This window comes from Cucurbita pepo, chromosome 2, assembly GCF_057944985.1.
Source record: "Cucurbita pepo subsp. pepo isolate OVF chromosome 2, ASM5794498v1, whole genome shotgun sequence".
In the NCBI taxonomy this organism is placed as follows: domain Eukaryota; kingdom Viridiplantae; phylum Streptophyta; class Magnoliopsida; order Cucurbitales; family Cucurbitaceae; genus Cucurbita; species Cucurbita pepo.
The window spans coordinates 7142810-7163475 of record NC_141799.1 but is presented as its reverse complement, the minus strand read 5'-3'; positions in this window follow the sequence as shown (position 1 = coordinate 7163475).

The following is a 20666-nucleotide window of genomic DNA, read 5'->3' as shown; positions in this document are numbered from 1 at the left end:
TCGATTGCCAGAAAACCGTACATCATCTCCTCCTTGTGTAGTTTTTGTAGAGCAGAAAAGCTCTGGTGCCCGTACTCGATGGAAATGTAGCAGCCAACCTCATCAAGTTGACCCAGGCTCACAAGGTTAGCCTTGAGTCTCGGGATAAAGTAGACGCCGGTCAGCTTGCGGTGCTCGCCTCCCTTGCTGACGAATGCAAATCGGTCGAATAGTTAAAGTATTTTTAGATATCTAGTTTAACTACTTTGCAATATTTGTGGTTAGTTTATATTTCTTTTGTTATTTGTAAGACTATAAAAGCCAAGTTCAGTGTTATCTTTGACTTTGCAATTCGCCTGATGAGTAAATCCTTGACGAAGAACAATTGCCAAAGAAATTGGTGGGAGAAGAAAAACTGAAGAAAATAAAGAAAGAGTACGGAAGCTTTGGAATTTGTTGCTGAAAAATAGAGTGCAAATGTTTCTCATTTAATTTGAAGGTTTAAAATAGCTTACATTCTAGAATGGGCCAGAGTGGCCAACAAATCTTGCACTTAAATTGGCCCAAAAGACCAACTAAAAATATGCTCTTTCATTATACATTATATATATAGCGTTAATTGAGATAGCCTAAAAACAAAAATAACTCAGTTTAAGGAAACGTGTGAATAACCTAAATAAATAAATAAAAAAAACCATAGCTTTTTATCTAACATTGAGTACTCGATAATATCATCACTTGAAACTCCAATTGTTTATGTTTCTCACTTAGTCATTCTGGTATTAGAGTCACCACTAGGCTTTGTAGAGTAGCAATTTTTTAGTGATCAAATCCAGAGAGTATGAGTGAAGACAAAAGTTTAACGAAGATCCCTCATTTTAATGGTCACTATGATCATTTGAGTGAGCTAATGGAAAATTTACTCAGAGCAAAGGGTCTATGGAATGTGGTAGAGATTGGTTTCTACGAACCAATGGAAGGAACAATTCTGACTGAGGTAGAAAAGGCGAACCTTGATGATGCTAGCCTCAAAGATCACCAAGTAAAGCATTACCTCTTCCAGGCAATTGATCGTACTGTCTTTCAAAATCTTTGATTGTCATTGTAACGCCAAAAAAAAAAAAAAAAAAAAAAAAAAGCTACGTCAACTGAGGGGCAAAAAAGTCATTTTGCCCCTCCTGCCCTAATAAGAGTCCAAGGAGAACCCCGTCAAATCCCCTGCCAAAGAAAAAGAGAGTTATCCACCTTCAGACGAGACTTGTGCAAGGATTGAGAGGCTAGCGAGGCCGACGATCCGTCAAGATCCAAGAATGTTTCGCGAGGTAAGGTTCTGAACGACATTTTTCGGATCTGAGTTTTTTCTATGTGAATCGAGTCCTAAAATGCTGAAATATTCACCTAGGAACAACTCTACGCACGATCTATGAAGAAGTTTGGCTGAGACCTCAACCCGAAGGCAGAGATCCAAGAATCGTCTAAGAACGGTGAGCGAACTTCTGACGCTCTTAACTCGTCCGGTAGTCAAGCAAAAAATTACAAAAAAAATACTAGGACGTAGCCCGTAACACGATCTAGAACTTTACCGAAGAAATCATATCGATCTGACCTACGGATCAAAAAATATGAAAATCAGAAAGGGGACTATGTTGCAGAGGACAAGGAAGAAAAGGCAAAAAAAAAAAAAAAAGGGCGGCCGGCGAGCGGCGTGACAGGCGCCGGACACGCGTCGACTGTCGGCTGGAGCAACACAGCATCAACGAGGCGACGACACGTGTCGCCTGCAAAGCCGAGCCGACCCGGAGCGGCCGACCTGCGACTACACAGGGGCTACCGCACGTGCGGCCTGCGACTGGCGCACCTCCATGCGCGCGGTCAGTGCACTGCTGGCGCGTGAACGTGCGTGAAACGGCTATTTTGGCCCGGTTGCCCTTTGTTTGCCCGATTTTTGTCCCGATTCTAGTTTTAATACTGTTTTTACATGAATAGGGACCTAATCTAAGGAAATCAGTATTTTTGGACACCTCACGGGCAAAGAAACGCTAGCAAAATGGCACGCGTCAACTAGGTAAGTCACCACCCGGTATTTAGGAAGAAATACTTGTAGGATTGCATGCATGCTAGTAATTTTATTTCAGATTAGCTCTCCATGTAAAATATATAGCCACATTGATTGCTATGAGTGTATTGGGTGATTTATCTGAGTGTTGCTTTTATGCTTTAAGCTTCCGCCGTATGTATGCATGCGTTTAATTTATGTTGGAATTCTGTATTCCGTGTTTCGGGTGCTTGATGGATGAATTCGCCCCATTGAGTGCGAACTTCGTGCTCTAGGTGCTTGATGGAGATCATCCCTCCGTTGAGCCGAAATGCCTAGTTTGCATGAATTATATATTATGATGTTAGAAGACGGTTGCATGCACACTCTGTTAATTGCTAGGGCCCATTTCTATGATAAGCTTATGGGATTACTGTTAGGAGAGATATGTCGCTCTAGCCAGACTTAACTTTCCCCTAGGAACTTAGCAGTTTACCACGGCAACAAGGTACCTCAAGAGTGTTCATAGATTGCTAGTGTGAGAACGGTATCTATAGCTTCGTGGGAGGACCAAGGGTCCCTGATCAGTCCTTACTGCTCTTAGCCATTTTGCATGGAAAATGTGTCCCCACGTCGTACAGCCCATTAGCTGCATGGGAACGGGTTGGGTCGCGCCCCCCATAGGGGGGACTGTATGGGCGTAGGGGTATTCAGCACGCCCATAGGCTAGATACCATGTAGTCCCAAATAGCCATGTAGAGGTAGCACTTCATAGAGAGATACCGACCATATTAGCTATGCGTAAGGAACCTCTGGGCGTTTAATAAAAGGACGATGAACCGGTGAAACCCAAGGGGCAAGCTCCAAGGCACTAAGACTAGAACCAGGGTTCCCAGAACCGAATTAGGAAATCGTGAGAACCTGTTAAATTTAGATGCGAAGAGAGCCTACAAGTAGGTGGCTTACTGAGTATAATTTTCTATACTCATCCTTGCTATGTTTTCCTTTTTTTCAGGAGCGCGAGGCGTCGGTCAAGGGCAGGCGTGATGGAGACGGAGATTGTCACAGAGGAATGGGTTGTCCCGGGGCGTCAGTCCAGTCTTTATTTTGTATTTGCATTCTTTTGAAATTTATTTCCAAACTATCATGTGTTCTGTTGTTTGTCGTTCAAAAACTTTATTGGAATTTAAGGATTTTCTTTATTTCATATTTAAATCACTTTGTGCATTTGTGTCTTGTCGTTAGTCACGGTCCATAGTAAAATATTGGGTCTAACAAATTTGGTATTAGAGTAGTCAGGTTATAGGTCCTATAGACATCTAGGATAGAGAGTCGTGTCCTCTATGACCTCGCTCGTCAAACACATGCCGCTCACGACCAGACGTTCTCATGCGACGGAAACATAGAGACAAAGGTTAAGCTAGTATTTATAGAGTATACCATGATCGACTATGACATTATAATCGCACATTACCTAGGAGATGTGCTACGAATGAATTGTAACCATAGTTCCTTTTTCTATTGTGGTAGATAATGGCACCAAAGAGACGTGAACCATATGTAGGGCCCGGACCCAGAAGGGGAAGAAGAGAGGAAGTTCAGGTCACCTCGGTTCCAACACCCGAAGAGGAACAACCTGAATTTCAGGAGGAGGTTGGGGATATGCCCCAAACTAGCAAGGGGACAGCACCACAGCCATCAAGAACAAAAAAACGCCGAAGGAAGGCCAAGGCCCGAAGGCTGCTTAATACACCCCCTACTGCTCCCTTCTCCGAGGAGGTCCCATCAGGTGCAACCCTGTGTACAGCAGTCCCGTTAAACCAGCCGTTAGCCATGCCCACAGCAGAGATGTTTCAGACGTTCATGATGACCTCGATAGAAAATCAAGCTTTGACGAACCAAATGATACAAACCATGATGGCTAATCAGTCAACAGGGCAAGGGGCAAAGATTCAGGGACTATGACCGTGGAGTCCCGCTACTTAAGAGATTTTCAGAGGCATAAACCGCCTTCCTTTGACGGAGGCAAGGTGGATCCCATTACCGCTGAGAACTAGCTAGAGGCCATAGAAACGGCCTTCCATTTTATGAACTGCCCGCCAAAATATGAAGTCCATTGTGGGACGTATATGCTGAAAGGAGAGGCGCACTTCTGGTGGAAGGGTACTCAGAAGACCATTATACTGTTGGATCGGTATGGCAACCCTAGAGGGGAGGTGAATAGGGTTTTAACGATAAAAGTGTTTAAACATGATTAATTTTTCTAATGATGAAACTTTTTACAAATAAATAGAAGATGGTAATTACTATAATAAAATAATTCAAGTCAAAATAATAATCAAGTAGAACATGCAATAAATCACAATAATAATTTTGAAATTAAATAGGAAAGAGTTAGAGAAAATGACACCGTAGTTTTATAGTGGTTCGGTCAAACTCGACCTACTCCACTCTCCAAGCGCCTCTTGGGAATTTGAATAAAGAACTTTCTCGACTCTTTCCAGGATTAGAGCCAAACCGCTACACCGCTCTTTTTATGAGTTCAAGAGCAAACTCAATCCTTTCCACGGCGCAGGATCAAACCGATACAAGTATTTGAGTTTGATAATAACACACCAACTCTCTCAAAGAGTAGATTTACAATTTGGGACACTCACAACTATTTCCTCACAATACAATAATAATCCCTCTCAAGAATAAGATGAAGAGAAATAAACTTGTAAGCTTGGAGAGAGCAACAAACAATGGAGACTTTGAACAAATGAGGATTGGAAAATGTATGTAAGTTGTGTATTTTAAAATGTGGGGAAGATGAGTTTATATAGAGGAGAAAAACGGCAAAATGTAGGAATTAATATTGACCATTGGATTGTGTTAGAATAATGGAAGGTGGAGATTAAAAGTAAATAAATAAGAAAATTTTCTAAATTCATTTATTTAAAATTTTTAATATAATAATAATATAATATAATAATAATAAAAAGTTATGTGAGTAATGGTCAAATGAAAATTCAAAATTTATTATAAATATAATAATATAATAATAATAAAAATTATGTGAGTAACTACCCAAATTTTAAAATATAATTATATAATAATATAATATAGTAATAATAAAAATCGATATGAGTAAGATTAGATTCAAATTTATATTTTGTAAAAATAATTTTATTTAGAAATATAATAATAAGAAAAACTCCACCATTTGTTACTCTTCCAACATTATAAATGTCATACTTTGATATATTTTGATTTGTCTATCATTTTGATTTTGCTGCCACATCATCACGTCGGGTATGTTGTCTCGACTCTAATTTCTTCGTTTTAGCTCTGATTTGAGTAATTGAAAAGTCGTTGTAATCGTTATTCTCGACCTTATACTGTGGACAGTTCAAAATACTGAAAATATTTAATAATTAAAAGTATGTTTGTTATCATCAAAACACCAATCAATTAATTGATTGAAATTAATTAAAGTGAGATCAAGGACCAAAAAGCCAACATATACCACAAGTAGAGTTTATTACATAGTGTCAGTTTCAAGATGCGTATCTCCACAAATATTACCCAATCACTGCCAGAGTGAAAATGCAGACAGCATTCCTCGTACTGAAATAGGGAGACAGATTAGTGGAGGAATATGACTTGGAGTTCAAGGGGTTAGCAAGGTTTTCTCTAGCCTATGTTAGTTTTGAGAAGTTGAAGAGCGAACGATTTATCGCTGGCCTGAGGGAGGAACTAAGGGGGAATGTGGCATCCCAATCATCTTTCGTCTATGCAAAAGCCCTTCAAGTGGCGACCCTGCTCGACGCGTCCCACACCGACAAGCTGCAATTGAGAACAATACAATTATCCCACACTGCATCCCAGGGAAAGGTGACAAACCCTAGCCACCCCGGAACTGGTAGACTGCCCGTGGCCACACTGATAAATGAAGAAGGGCCCCGATACGGAACATGACCCTTTGTCCTAACTGTCGATGTCCTCACACGGGGGAATGCAGAGCAAGAACATGCGCCTACTACAGATGCGGCCAGGTAGGGCTTGCAGTGAATTGCCCTTAGAGGAACGATCAGTGTGTCAAATTGTCTGCAGTACAGCATCAGAGGGGCCAAGGTGCTCAACATCAGCAGAGGCGAGCTGTAGCCCATGCAACAACAGCCAGGCAAGCTGACCAGCCTGACGCAGTTGTCACAGGTACGCTACCCGTATTTGGCAATCTTGGTTTAGTATTGTTTGATTCGTGTTCGACGCATTCATTCGTATCTGAGGAGTTTGTAGAGCTAGCACACCTAGAGAAAGAACTTTTAAAGATTACCCTATGTCCACCCCTGCTCACGAGCCAAGATTGTTTGAAAATCAATGAGGCGAAAGTTTTGTGGAAACCAAAAAAGTGAAAAAAAAAAAAAAAAAAAAAAAAATCTCTTCTTAATGCATTAAGGAGAAAATTTGAGATTCTAGAGATGAAAAATGATGAAAGTATCACGGATTATTTTGCAAGAGTAATGATAATTTCCAACAAGCTAAGAAGCAATGGAGAAGATAAACCAAAAAAGAAAATTGTAGATAAAATTATGCGTACCCTGACTAAAAAATTTACTTATGTCGTAGTATCCATTGAGGAACCCAAATACGATAACATGTCCATTAATGAATTACAAAGTTCATTAGTGGTGCATGAACAAAAATTTCGAAGATCCAGCATTGATGGAGAGAAGCAAGTTCTAAAGTCGAAGGTCGAATGAAAATAAGTAACAGAGGAAGATAAACCTACAAGGACAGAGGATATAGAAGAGGATGATCAACTTTCAACAAAGCAACTGTTGAATATCATAGGTGTCATGACTTGGGTCATTTTCAATATGAATGTTCAAAGATGAATAAGGAATTGAATTATGCAGAGTTCGAAGAAGAGGATGAAATGTTATTAATGGCTCATATGAAAAGACATGAAGCAAAAATGAGGGAGGCTTAGTTCTTAGATTCTAGTTGCTCAAACCATGTGTACAAATGAAGGTATCTTTTCAAGCTTAGACAAGACCTCCCACGCTGTCAAACTTGGAAATAATACAAGCATAAAAGTTACTGGATATGGTGCAATGAAATTAACTTTGCATGGGGTTCGTTACACTATTAGTAATATGTATTGGATACCTGAACTCAAATATAATCTCTTAAGCGTTGGACGACTACAAGAAAAAAGAGTAGTAATGCTATTCAAATACAGATTAGTCAACACTTTGGCACCATCGTTATGGTCATCTCAACTACAAAGACTTATACACCTTGAAACACAAAAAACATGGTGAAAGGCCTGCCGCAAATTATAGCTCCAAACCCCACCTGTGAGGCATGTATGAAAGGCAAGCAACATCGTACTTCATTCCAAAAAATGGGTAAATGGAGAGCAACTAAAAAATTGGGCCTTATTCATGTAAATCGATGTGGTCCAATTTCACCCGTTTCAAGTAGCCAAAAAATTTATCTATGGTGCTTTATAGATGACTTTTTTAAGGAAGACGTGAAGTTATTTTCTTGTAGAAAAATTATAAACATTTTGTCCTTTCAAATGTTTCAAATAATGGTGGAAAAGGAAATTGGAATGCCTATAAAATATTAAGAATAGATAGAGGAGAAGAATTTAACTCTGCAAAATTTAACGATTTTGCAAATAGCATAGAGTGAAGAGACAATTAACGACAGCCTATACCCCATAGCAAAATGGAGTGGTCAAACGCAAAAACCGCACCGTGATGAACTTGGTAAGAGCTATGCAGACAAAGAAGAAAATGCCTAAAAATTTATGGCATGAAGCTGTCAGGTGGACGATTCACATTTTGAATCGATCATCCACTCTTGTAGTAAAAGATATGACACCAGAAGAGACTTGGAGCGGAGAGAAACCATCAGTAGACTACTTCATAGATTTTGGATGTGTGGGACATGTTCATATTTCAGATGTCAATAGAAGGAAACTTGAAAATAAAAGTGTAACATGTGCTTTATTTGGAGTCAGTAGAGAATCCAAAGGTTATAGAATCTTTAATCCAGCTACAAATAAAATTATAATAAGTCATAATTAGCTTTTGAGGAAGACCGTGAATGAGATTGAAATTTTTTTAAGGTCAAACAAAATTGGATTGGGGAAAATATTGAAATTGATGAGAATAGAGAAGAAGAAGAAATCACGGAGGAAACAACTGAACCAGTTGCTGAAAACAACTTTCGAGTGGCTGTTGCACCAGATTTGACAACAAGGGAGGAGAAAAATCGACATCCACATAGCCGATTATGATTCTGGTGAAAGCTTATTTGAAGAGGATAAGAAGATATGACATTTTTTATGATTTCAGATCCTGTGAATTTTGAGTAAGCTGTCAAAAGCCCAAATGGTGAATGGCTATGGATGAAGAAATCAAATCCATTGAAAAGAGTCAAACATGAAACTCGGTGGTTCTACCCTGCAAAAAAAAATAAATAAATAAATAATAAATAAAAAATAAAAAATAATAGGAGTAAAATGGATTTATAAGACCAAGTTAAATGAGTATGGAGAAGTTGAGAAATACAAAGAAATATTGGTGGTAAAATGCTACACACAAGAGCATGAAATTGATTATACGGAAGTGTACGCACCTGTGGCCAGAATGGATACTGTGGGAATGATCATTGCTTTTGCAGCCCAAAAATGTTGAAAACTCTATCAATTAGATGTCAAATCAGCTTTTATATATGGCAAGTCAAACGAAGATATTTCTGTTGAACAACCAAAAGAGTATGAGGAAAAGGGAAGTGAGGAGATGATGTACAAACTCCAAAAGGCTCTCTATGAATTAAAACAAGCACCTAAAACCTAGTTTAGTCTAATAGAATCCTACTTTATCAAGAAAGGGTTCAAAAGAAATTTCAGTGAACAAACACTCTTCATTAAGAGGAAGGAGGTAAAATTCTTAGTGTAAGCATTTATGTTGATGATCTTTTATTTACCGGAGATGAAGAAAAATTATTGGAGGAGTTTAAACGTTTCATGAAGAAAGAGTTTAATATGACTAACTTAGGCCAGATGAGATTTTTCTTTGGAATAAAGGTAATACAAAGATTAGATAGTATTTTTATATGTCAAAGAAAGTATGTTGCTTAAGTTTTAAATTGATTATGTATAGAGAACTATAATTTTGTTTGTAATCTCATTGTTCCCGGACATAAAATTGGCAAAGATGAAAATGGTGCAAAATAGATATATTTTGTATAAACAAATAGTGGGAAGTTTGATGTATCTCATAGCTACTCGTCATGGTCTAATGTTTGCTATAAGTTTGATTAGTCGTTTTATGGCATGTCCCACCCACATTTTGCAGCAGCTAAAACGGTTTTAAGGTACTTGAAAAGTAATGTAGATTATGGTGTATTGACTATGTCGGAGACATGGAAGATAACAAGAGTACTTCAAGTTATATGTTTATGATGAGTGGAGGAGTAATAGTTTGATCTTCTCGTAAGCCGCCTATAATCACATTATCAACTATAGAAGCTGAGTTTGTTGCTGCTAGTATCCGGTGCATATCAAGTTTATGACCGGAAATCCTAAAAAATCCTTTAGCTACCGATTTCTCCCACTTGTTGGTTCTTATCGCCAATAAAATTTTGCCACGCTCTCCAATTATCTTTGGCTACAATTTGGATCAATTTTTTATTTTTCTAATTTCTAATGAATTTGGTGAATTTTTGAAAAATTATAGGGATTTGCAAAAATTGGCCCAAAGGTTCAAATTTTGAAAAATAACCCCCAAGTTTGAAACACATAACTATCCTTAAAAATCGGAAATTTTGGAAAAAATAGCCATAAACCTAAATTTATAGTATAACTTATGCATAGTTTGTGCCTTAAGTTTATGTGGACCCTTACGGCCTAAGCCATCGAACCATTTACCCTTTTTCAAATTTGATAAATGTTGGTTGATCGTATATTTCATTATAGTTCTATAATTCATAGTATCATTTCCTATTTGATCCCTTTGAGTTCCATATTTGAAGTTGCTATCGGATCTATTCATTAAAAAGAATCGATTCAATACATTTCTAATGTACCCATAGGTGTTATATTGTATTTGAATCAGATTTCTGATCAATCTATATTGATTGACTGCCTCCATTATGTTGTTGCTTGCAAATACCACTATTTTTTGTTTTGGATCTTCAGAATTTTTCATATGACTAAGCACCAAGCTTGCCAACGGACTTACTGCGCTTCCCGCGTCTTACCACCTGGAACACAAGGGCTATTCGCTCATAATCCAAATCCTTCTGATTTTGCTTATCCTTCTCCTGGCTTCTGCAATATCGATTTTAAAGATCGAGAAACTCCTCTTCCCTCACAAAAATTGAGTGGCTCTGATACCATTTACTACTGGCTTAATGACTTGAGCCCTTACGATTTACATGAGCTCTATCATCCTAGCTTAATTAATAACTTTCAATACATATTTTTACATAATACATATTTTTACATATCTTTACATAGAGGTACGTATTTACATGAAAAGAAAGAGTACAATAATAGGAAAAATCAAAATAAACAAGGTGCCAAATGAAGGAAAATTGAATGGAATATGTCAGGGAACATATTCCATTCACGGATTTAATTTTTTTTTTTTTTTTTTTTAATTAGTTTAACGACTATTCAGTCATTGAGATGATGATATCTACAAAGGTGGTTGTGAATCCAAAAATGGATCATTGAGATCATAGATCGTGTCTTCATCTTCTACCTCTATAATAGAAGGAGAAGATGTTGAACCGACTGATGTGGCTTCTTGAAGAAGCTTCTGAAAATCAGCTTCCGAAGTTGTCTGGGCTAATGCGGCGAGTAGCCTCGACTTTGAATTAAGGAATTCAGAGGTCTTCTTCTTGGATAAATCCTGAAGGTGGCCATTCTCAAATAGCCAGACCTTTACCGCTTTGATGTCTGCGTGGGTATAAGTATATTTATCCCACCATTTGATTTTGATAATTTTGAAGACCTGTTTTATTTGGTCTTCGGTCTCTTTAATTTGAAAATTCCAAGTTAAAATCCAAGGAATTTGAAAATATACGCAAAAGCGCATGGTCAATGGAAATGAGATTTTGAATATGTTTTGAACAAAATAGTGGAACGATTCTTGGATTGGAACTGGAAATATATCTTTGGCTAATCCAAAGATTTTCCACCATTTGATGAACCAAAATGGGTAATGAATTTTATGAGCATTTTGGCAGAATTGAATGAACCATGAATGCTCGTAATTTTGATACCAAATGACATTGAACCATGCCATCTGATAGTCTCTGTATGAGTAAGAATGAGGAACAAAAGGTTTTGAGAATGTCGTTTCCGTGTATGGGTCTTGATTCCAATACGTCGGATTCATGACTTTAAAAATTTTTAATTTTGAATACGCGATTTTCGAAGGATCATCGCGACTCGGAATATGAGTAATTTCGACGAACTTTGTGTCGACTAGAATGAATTCATAAAACCTTCTGGTTTTATGAAGATCTTCTGGGATATAAAAGAATCCCGATGGATAGGCCTTTTTAACGACTTCGCCGATTTTCGGGTCGTCGTATTCTGGTTCTACCAGAGCTTCTGGTATAGACACAGATTTTTGAAAATAGGTTTTGATTTCAGGAACTGGAGAAAAACGAACGGGAACAACCGCGTCCGAGTAAGTCGAGGGGACAGAAGGTCCCTTTGAAGTGGAAGAGACAGTGGGTCTCAATGGAGTAACGGCAGATGGCCGTGTTGAAGCGGCTGAAGGCCTCGTCGGAGTGATAACCTCCGCCTGTTTTTGAGAAAGCTTTGCTTTAGATCTGGTCACCAATGTGAAGCCAGAATCCATTGCATAGCTATCGGATGTCATTGGAGCAGGTGTGCTTGAAGAAGCATTGGGCTTCTTCCCTTTTTCTATCACTTTCTTTCCGGTCATTGCTGGGAGATGGAGATGGGTTAGGGAGAATTTTTCTTTGAGTAAGAACTCTCTTGAGAGGTAATCTGCCAAGGGGTTTTCGATCCCTTTTATAGGCAAAATCTGAAAGTCGAAGCAAGATAAAATGGCTTGCCATCTAGCAAAAATTTGTTTAGACACAAGATTCTTGACATCTTTTTCTAAAACAAATTTAGATGCCCTTGAGTCGGTTTTGATAACAAAACTTTTGTTAATCAAATCACTTTGAAATTTTTGTACACTAAGTACTATTGAAAGTATTTCTTTCTTTACTGTTGAGTAATTTTTTTTAGTAGAATTCCATGTTCCAGAATGGAAACGGATAATGGATTCTTTCTTGTCAAGGGACTGTTTTAGGATTCCTCCATATCCAATATCGGATGCGTCGGTCTCCACTATTAAACTAGCCCTTGGGTTTATCAGCGATAAACACGGAATTGACTTGACAAGGGATTTGATTTTTTGGACTGTTTTGGTATGTTCTTCAATCCAGGGCTTTGGATTCTTTTTGAGTCTCTCAAAAAGTGGCTTGCAGATGGGTCTGATATTTTGAAGGAAATCAGACACATAATTGAGACATCCCAAAAATCTTTGTAGTTGGGTCTTATCTGTAATTTGATCTGGAAAGTTTGAGGCAAACTCAATGGACCTTTGAATGGGTTTTATTAGACCCAAATGAATTTCAAATCCCAGAAAACGGATTTTTGTTTGAAAAAGTTTAATTTTGGGTTTAGACACAACTAAACCGTTTCTTTTGACTGTCGTCAAAAATGTTTGAAGATGCTTAAAGTGTTGATCGATGTTTTGAGAAAAAATTAGAACATCGTTAATATAAACAATTGAAAAGTCTTGAAAAGGATTGAAAATATCATTCATAATCTTTTGAAATTCGGATGGAGCGTTTTTTAGCCCAAATGGCATAACGTTCCATTCGTATTGTCCAAAAGGGACATTAAATGCCGTTTTGTACTTATCTTTTTCTGAAATCTGGATTTGCCAAAATCCTGATTTCATGTCAAATTTTGAAAATATTTTTGCATTTGAAATTCTTTGCATTAAATCTGATTTATTTGGAATTGGATATCTAATCCATTCCAAAACCTTATTTAAGGGTTTGTAGTTAATTACCAGTCGCGGGACTCCACGTTCCTTTTCTGCCTGGTTGTTGACGTAAAAAGCCGCACATGACCAGGGGCTCTTTGATGGTCTAATAAGGCCTTTCTGCAAAAGATCATTAATTTCTGCTTTGCAGAATGTTAGTAATTCTTTATTCATTTGAATAGGTCGGGCTTTCGTAGGAATATTTTTCTCCTCGAAAGTTTTGATATAAGGAAGATCAACTATATGTTGTTTCCTATTCCAAAAGGCATTTGGGATATTCGAACAAACTTCTTTTTCTAATTGAGTTTGTAAAGTTTTGATTTTAAACTGGACAACTTTGTTTTGAATTTGTTCTTCTATTCTTTTGAATGAAATTTCTTCTTTCAAAAAAGAAATTTGTTTTTCTTTATAATTTAATACATTTATTGATTGAATAATTGTATTCTTTTGAAGGTTATTTATTTCGCTAATCCTTATGGGGGAAAGAAAGTTAAATTTTATCTTCTTTCCTAAGGCTTTTGATTCTAACCCTTTTTCAGTTATTCTAAAAGGATATAATTGAGTAATGAAAGGAGTACCTAGGATTAGTTCTTGTCCTAAGTCTTTTACTAGAAGGAAGGAATTTACGAAGCAAATTCCATCATTGCAAACATGAACTTTTGATAGTTTGTAATTAATTTTGAGTTTGTTGTTGTTAGCACCTCTAAGGCCCTCAGTAGTTTTTTCAAAATACTTTGTAGGTATTAGGCCTTCTTGAATGCAATTTTGATCGGCTCCAGTATCTATGAGAGCCTTTAGTGTGATTTTGAAATCATAAATTTTTAAGGTAACGAGAGCGTACCATTTTTGAAATTGAGAAGTGGTGATGGTTCCAACAAAGGAACTTTGAAAATCTTCTTCATCCAGGTTTGGTTGCGCCGTTTCCTTTTGTGCTGGCAGCCTTTCCTGAAGATTGAGAATTTCTTGACGAAGCGTATAGGATTCTGACCTGGTTTCAGATCTTAGCGCCTGTACTTCTTGTTTGAGATTATTAATCTCTCTTTGTAAATCTTGAGTAGTGAGTTCCCTCGGTTTTTCAAATCTTTGGAGAATAGATTGGAGTCTGTAGGGATTTCTTTCTTCTCTTTCAGTTGGCTTAGAGATTGTCATGGCATCCCTAAGTCGTTGAGCAATCTTCTGTTGAATTTCTGGGTCTTGAACCTTTTCTACTACTTCGAGTAGAATTTCTTGATCCTTGGTAAGGACATTTATGCATCCTTCGCACGTCCTTTTTCCTTCTTGTTCTGATTCGTATTCCGTGCTAGAATATGAATCAGATTCTTCTTGGAGTTCGAGGATTTCTCCCTCGCTTGATTGCTCTGAGTCTGTTAGGGTCAGTCGCAATAGCTGATTTTTCAGCTCTTGATCTATATCCAACTCATTGATCTTTCCTCTGATTGGACACTTGTTAGCATAGTGTCCTTCTTCACGACATTTGAAGCAAGTTTGCTTTTTCTTTCCTCTATGGGTTTTTGTAGGAATATACTTCCTTCTTGCATATGTTGGCTTCTGAGACTGCACGGGTTTACTCCGATATGTTTCTCTAGGCCTGTATGAATGATAAGGTTTTGGATGCGTCTTAACCTTCTTTCGTCTGGAGGTTGAGGGAGCTTCTATTCCCTTGCATCCATATTGATCGCAAAATCTACCAAGCTCTTTTCTGTTTGATATCGAAGAATTGAGCTTATTTTGAATCTTTGACTCATTACAAAGTCTGAGCCCTTCTTCTATGATGAAGGATGCTATGGATCCGTATGACAAAGTTTGCCATGGAATTGTTCCATTGTACTTTGTCTTAAGACCATCTTTGATCCTCCTTGAGAAGTGTTTTGGTAGTCCATTGACGAAATTCTCTTTCCAGAATTCCAACGAACTATCTGTTCTAATAAGAACTTTGCTGAAGTACATGTCTTTGTACCACCTGAAATCACCTAAGGTAGGGCATTTCAGATTCATGAGTATTTCGGCGGATCTCTCCTGGTATTTTAGAGGGTCGCCGACGAAGAATTCGATGAGGGTATATATGAGGGTGTTGACAGCATCCTCTACCCTTTTCATGTTGTACCTCGGTCCTAGTTGATGGACCTTCTTCTTTGATAATTTGAGTAGTTGGTCTAATGACATAGTGGTTTAATATCTGTTGGCGGGTTGTTTCGTCGAGATATTTGTCCCACTAATCCTTGAGTTGCCCGGTAAATCTGGTTACCAAAACTTGAGCTATCTGATGATCGGATTTATGGCCTTGTAATTTATACGCGCCTGCGGCCATCATCATCTCATTGACAACATTCATTATCAGATAGTCAGACAATCCATCGATATTCCATTCATAGATTGCTAAACCATCGTAATGAGCTTGAGTTCGTAGTGTCTTTTCTTCGAACTGGATATCCGGAAAAGACGGTTGAGGATACCAGTTTTTCTGATTACTGGCATTATTTTGACTTCTTCTAGAGATCCTTTCAATTCGATTGTAGAAAGGTTCTTCTCTCTCATTTGCAATCTCGTCTTCGAATTCTTGGTTCTCGTCGTCATTGTTAACGACATTGACAGATGAATCTTGAGGCGTCATGGCCGGATTTAATATCCTGTCTAACTTTTCTTCTATCTTGGCCATCGCAACCTCTTCTTTTTTTCGAGATTTGCCGGTCTGAGTATTGGTATTGACTCATCAACCTTTGGTACAGAGCTGCTTGCCTGTTCCTGCTGACTGCCTGATTTCTTTGAGATTTTTCCCTCGATACTTTCAAGTTGAGTAGCGATCGTGGATAAAATCTTATTTGAATAATTGTTTTGATGCTGGATATTCTTGATATCCTTTAGGGTCGGATTACCCTTTTCTAGTCCTTCCGGAATATGTTTGAAAGGGCTAGCTTTGACCTTTTCTCCGTAGTAGTTGTCGAATTCGACTTCTTCTAACGGAGGATGTTTCGAATATACCTCGCCTCTTTTGTAGTCTTCCAACTCCTCTAGGTCAAGGTGCATACCTGCAGAATATTTTCTTCAAACCATTCGAAGAATGGTATATTTTCTTTGATGGCTTCCATATGAGAATACCACTGAGCTCTTAATTCATTTCGCTCAGCCTCTTTGTAGGTTTGGAAGAAGGCATTTCGTTTTGAAGAGTTGGTAGTTGACATAAAATCTGCTTTCAAAAATTCTTTGTCTATCTGGAAATCAGCTGTAATGACATTTAGCTGGCTTTCGTAGACGGATTGAGTATCCATATCCGTATGGGTTGGAGACCTTGAGCCATCTTCATAGTGGATTGACGCCCTTTTTTGATCATAACTGACCTCTTTTACCTTTAAGGGGTCATACATTGATCTTGATATTCGTGAAGTACTTGGTCTAGAACTCAGGAATTCTTTTACTTTCGATTCTGACGAAGGTTCTTCGCTGAATTTTATTTCAACGCTTCCATCGTCATGTTCGATGATTTGGACTGGGTTTTGAGATTCTTTCCTCTTTGGAAGATTTGCATCTTCTATTTTCCAGAGAGTGCTTCTGGTTATTTGATCCCAAGAGAGTGTTTTTGGGACAGTCACTGATGATTTTCCAATATTTGCTTCTATGAGCATAGTCGATCCTTTTGGTGAGGATCTTAATGCTCTTGGAGAAATGTTTGTATTCATGAGCTTATAATAAACCCTGAATATGACAACTGAAGAATGAGTTTCAGCCTTGATGTTTAAATTTTTTGACTGTAAATCTAGCATGAGAGCTGATAATATGTGTGGGTCGTGGAGAGACAGAGTAAAGTTTGGATAACAATTGAAATAGACTGGTCCATTCTCTAAATTGGATTGAACCATTCCCAACAAGGAATTTGAGAAATCTTCATGTCTCTTATCTCGTAAGGAGATAAGGACTGGGATATCTAATCCAAGTCTGAACAATGGTTTTATCGCGACTTGGACAAGACCGACATGGAGATAGTTAAACTCTTCACGATGTTGGAGTATAAGAGATCTTGAAAAAAGATTCAGAGATTCCCTATTGCTATGAATTGGGATGTTCTTCTCTGAGAATTTGATGCATGATATTTGAGTAAAATTGAAGGTTGAAATTTGGTAGATAGTTTTAGGATCTACCTTTGGAATAGTCCAATTTTTGAGTTGATCTTCGATTCTAGCAATCTGGTATTCTTGATTGACAGTATTTGAGATTGTGAGATTTTCTCCCCTTCGATGTTCATTTGAACTTTCTTCTTCATCGGTAGAGCATTTGAGATGGCTTGATTTTCTGAGCTTTCTAAGAAATTCGTTCATAAGATAGATAAGATGAGAGTAGGATGATTTTTCTCTGAATTGTTTAATTGATATTCAAGAGAGAGCTATCGGCCGATCGATGCTCTCCTTACATTGATGAAGTCCTTTTGTAGACTTCGAATTTGAACGTAAATTTGAAAAACGCCAACTAAGAGATAAGATCGAATCTAGCAGGACAGGACCCCTGCAAGATTTGTTTTCCTCAAAGACATAAAGTAAACTAATAATTTAAAAGACTAATAATTTACCAACACTGATAATTCACATGTGAGCCCTCACTGTGTGGCTGACAAGTTGTCCATCTTTGTTTTGTCTCTGATAAAGTTGTCAGGATGTAGATAAGATTTTTCTTCAGAATTTTTCATATAACTAAGCACCAAGCTTGCCAACGGACTTACTGCGCTTCCCGCGTCTTACCACCTGGAACACAAGGGCTATTCGCTCATAATCCAAATCCTTCTGATTTTGCTTATCCTTCTCCTGGTTTTAAGGTACTTGAAAAGTAATGTAGATTATGGTGTATTGACTATGTCGGAGACATGGAAGATAACAAGAGTACTTCAAGTTATATGTTTATGATGAGTGGAGGAGTAATAGTTTGATCTTCTCGTAAGCCGCCTATAATCACATTATCAACTATAGAAGTTGAGTTTGTTGCTGCTAGTATCCGGTGCATATCAAGTTTATGACCGAAAATCCTAAAAAATCCTTTAGCTACCGATTTCTCTCACTTGTTGGTTCTTATCGCCAATAAAATTTTGCCACGCTCTCCAATTATCTTTGGCTACAATTTGGATCAATTTTTTATTTTTCTAATTTCTAATGAATTTGGTGAATTTTTGAAAAATTATAGGGATTTGCAAAAATTGGCCCAAAGGTTCAAATTTTGAAAAATAACCCCCAAGTTTGAAACACATAACTATCCTTAAAAATCGGAAATTTTGGAAAAAATAGCCATAAACCTAAATTTATAGTATAACTTATGCATAGTTTGTGCCTTAAGTTTATGTGGACCCTTACGGCCTAAGCCATCGAACCATTTACCCTTTTTCAAATTTGATAAATGTTGGTTGATCGTATATTTCATTATAGTTCTATAATTCATAGTATCATTTCCTATTTGATCCCTTTGAGTTCCATATTTGAAGTTGCTATCGGATCTATTCATTAAAAAGAATCGATTCAATACATTTCTAATGTACCCATAGGTGTTATATTGTATTTGAATCAGATTTCTAATCAATCTATATTGATTGACTGCCTCCATTATGTTGTTGCTTGCAAATACCACTATTTTTTGTTTTGGATCTTCCAATCATTCCCGAGGGAGGTCTGGACCCATTTTTTTTTCTGATCCTTCGATAAAAAGATTCATTCTCTTCATAAAAAATAGGAGGTAGAACCAATAAATATTTCTTTTTCGATTCATCCCTGGAGTTGAATACCTCATTCAAAAATTGTTTTTGATCCAATCCGTAGGAATCAATAGAAAAGGCAATCTCTGCTCGATTATTAATAAAGTGAATAGATCTGTCATTTCTTAAAATCTCTGTTCTAATTCAAAATGGTGGTGTGACGTGTATCGTCTCCTATTCCAATCTTAGAATAGATGAAATAAATAAATAAATAAATGACTTAGGCTCTAGAGTTAAAGAGCCAAGCCAACTCAAGCCCTAGGACTATTATGACACCAAAATTACTAGTCTGATTGGATCTACTCTTCTTAAACTGGATCGTACAAGTGCATTAGTTAGGAATAGACACCAAACTAACCAAATTATATGAACTCAGAACCCCTGACCTCAAGCCAAGGTCCTTGAATAGAAACCAACCAATTGATGTTTGGGTCAAGTTTTAGAGTATAGTACCTTAGTATCATCCATGAACACCATTAAAAGCCTACATGTTAGCTACTTACTAAATTTTTATACTCTCTTTATTATTTTTTTACATGTTTTCATCTAATGACTAGGTGTGGGTCGATGATGGAAGCAGATTTAGAGTGGGTGCATAGAGAGTCAAACCAAGGGTCGAGAGCCTCCACTAGTTTCGTGTCATTTTTGTCCCAACCGTAATTTGTATTTCGTTCTTTTTTGTGTATTTAAACTGAAGCTCTATTTTGGATATTGTAAATATATATGTATGTGTTTGATGTTTTGAAGTTTGCAAATCTCTGGTTTAAAAAAGCGAAAAAAATTTATCGTGTTTTACTCCATCAAGTCAACCCAAATCGCAATCTATGCTCCATACAACTAAAAAATTGGGTCATAACCAGACTAATCTTCTATGATAGGAATATGCATGCTTAGAAATCTGAACCATGATTTAAGAACTCCAATTGATTGAAGTAGCCGGTTAAGTTTAAAGGGACCCCAAACATGTATTTGATGACCTAGGTTCATTAAGTTGAGCATGAGTTGAATTAGTAGTATACTCTCATATATGTGATTTCATATATGATTGATATTATGCTTGATAAAGCATGAATGTGAACTTTTGATTGAATTTAGCGCTCGTATGTTTTTAATGATCGAATTGTCAGCATGATTGAACTTATATTGTATGATGCATGAGCTAAGAATCCTACTATCCGTAGAGTACATTGAATGTACAGAAATAGCTAGAACAGACTTTCTTTTATTCGTATTAACTGCTACTCTAGGAGGAATCTTTTTATGCGGTGCTAATGATTGATTTAATAACTATCTTTGTAGCTCCAGAATCTTTCATCAGTTTATGCTCCTACCTATTATCTGGATATACCAAGAAAGATGTACGGTCTAATGAGTCTACTACGAAAGATTTACTCATGATGGGTGGGGCACGTGATGTTTTGAGAAAGAGTATAGTCATAGAAAAGGTGTTAGACTGGTGTAGGACACAATGAAACACATGAACCATTATTGTAACGGCCTAGATCCACCACTAGCAGATATTGTCCTATTTGAGTTTTTCTTTTTGGGTTTTCCCTCCAGTTTTAAAACGCGTCTGCTAGGAGAAGGTTTCCACACCCTTCTTATAAAGGGTGGTTTGTTCTCCTCCCCGACCAATGTGGGACATCACAATTATAATGCCCTAAAATGACCGAGTCAAGAACTCGATAAGATTTGAGTGTGCTAGTACCGCATGCGAAAACAAACCAAAGTTTTCTAATAGAGCTCTTGCTTTGTAAACCAAGGTGAGGGACCACATGGGTACTCAGTAGTTGCTAGCACGAGGGTCTCTCTTAAAACTTTGCATGACATTATGGACCTACTT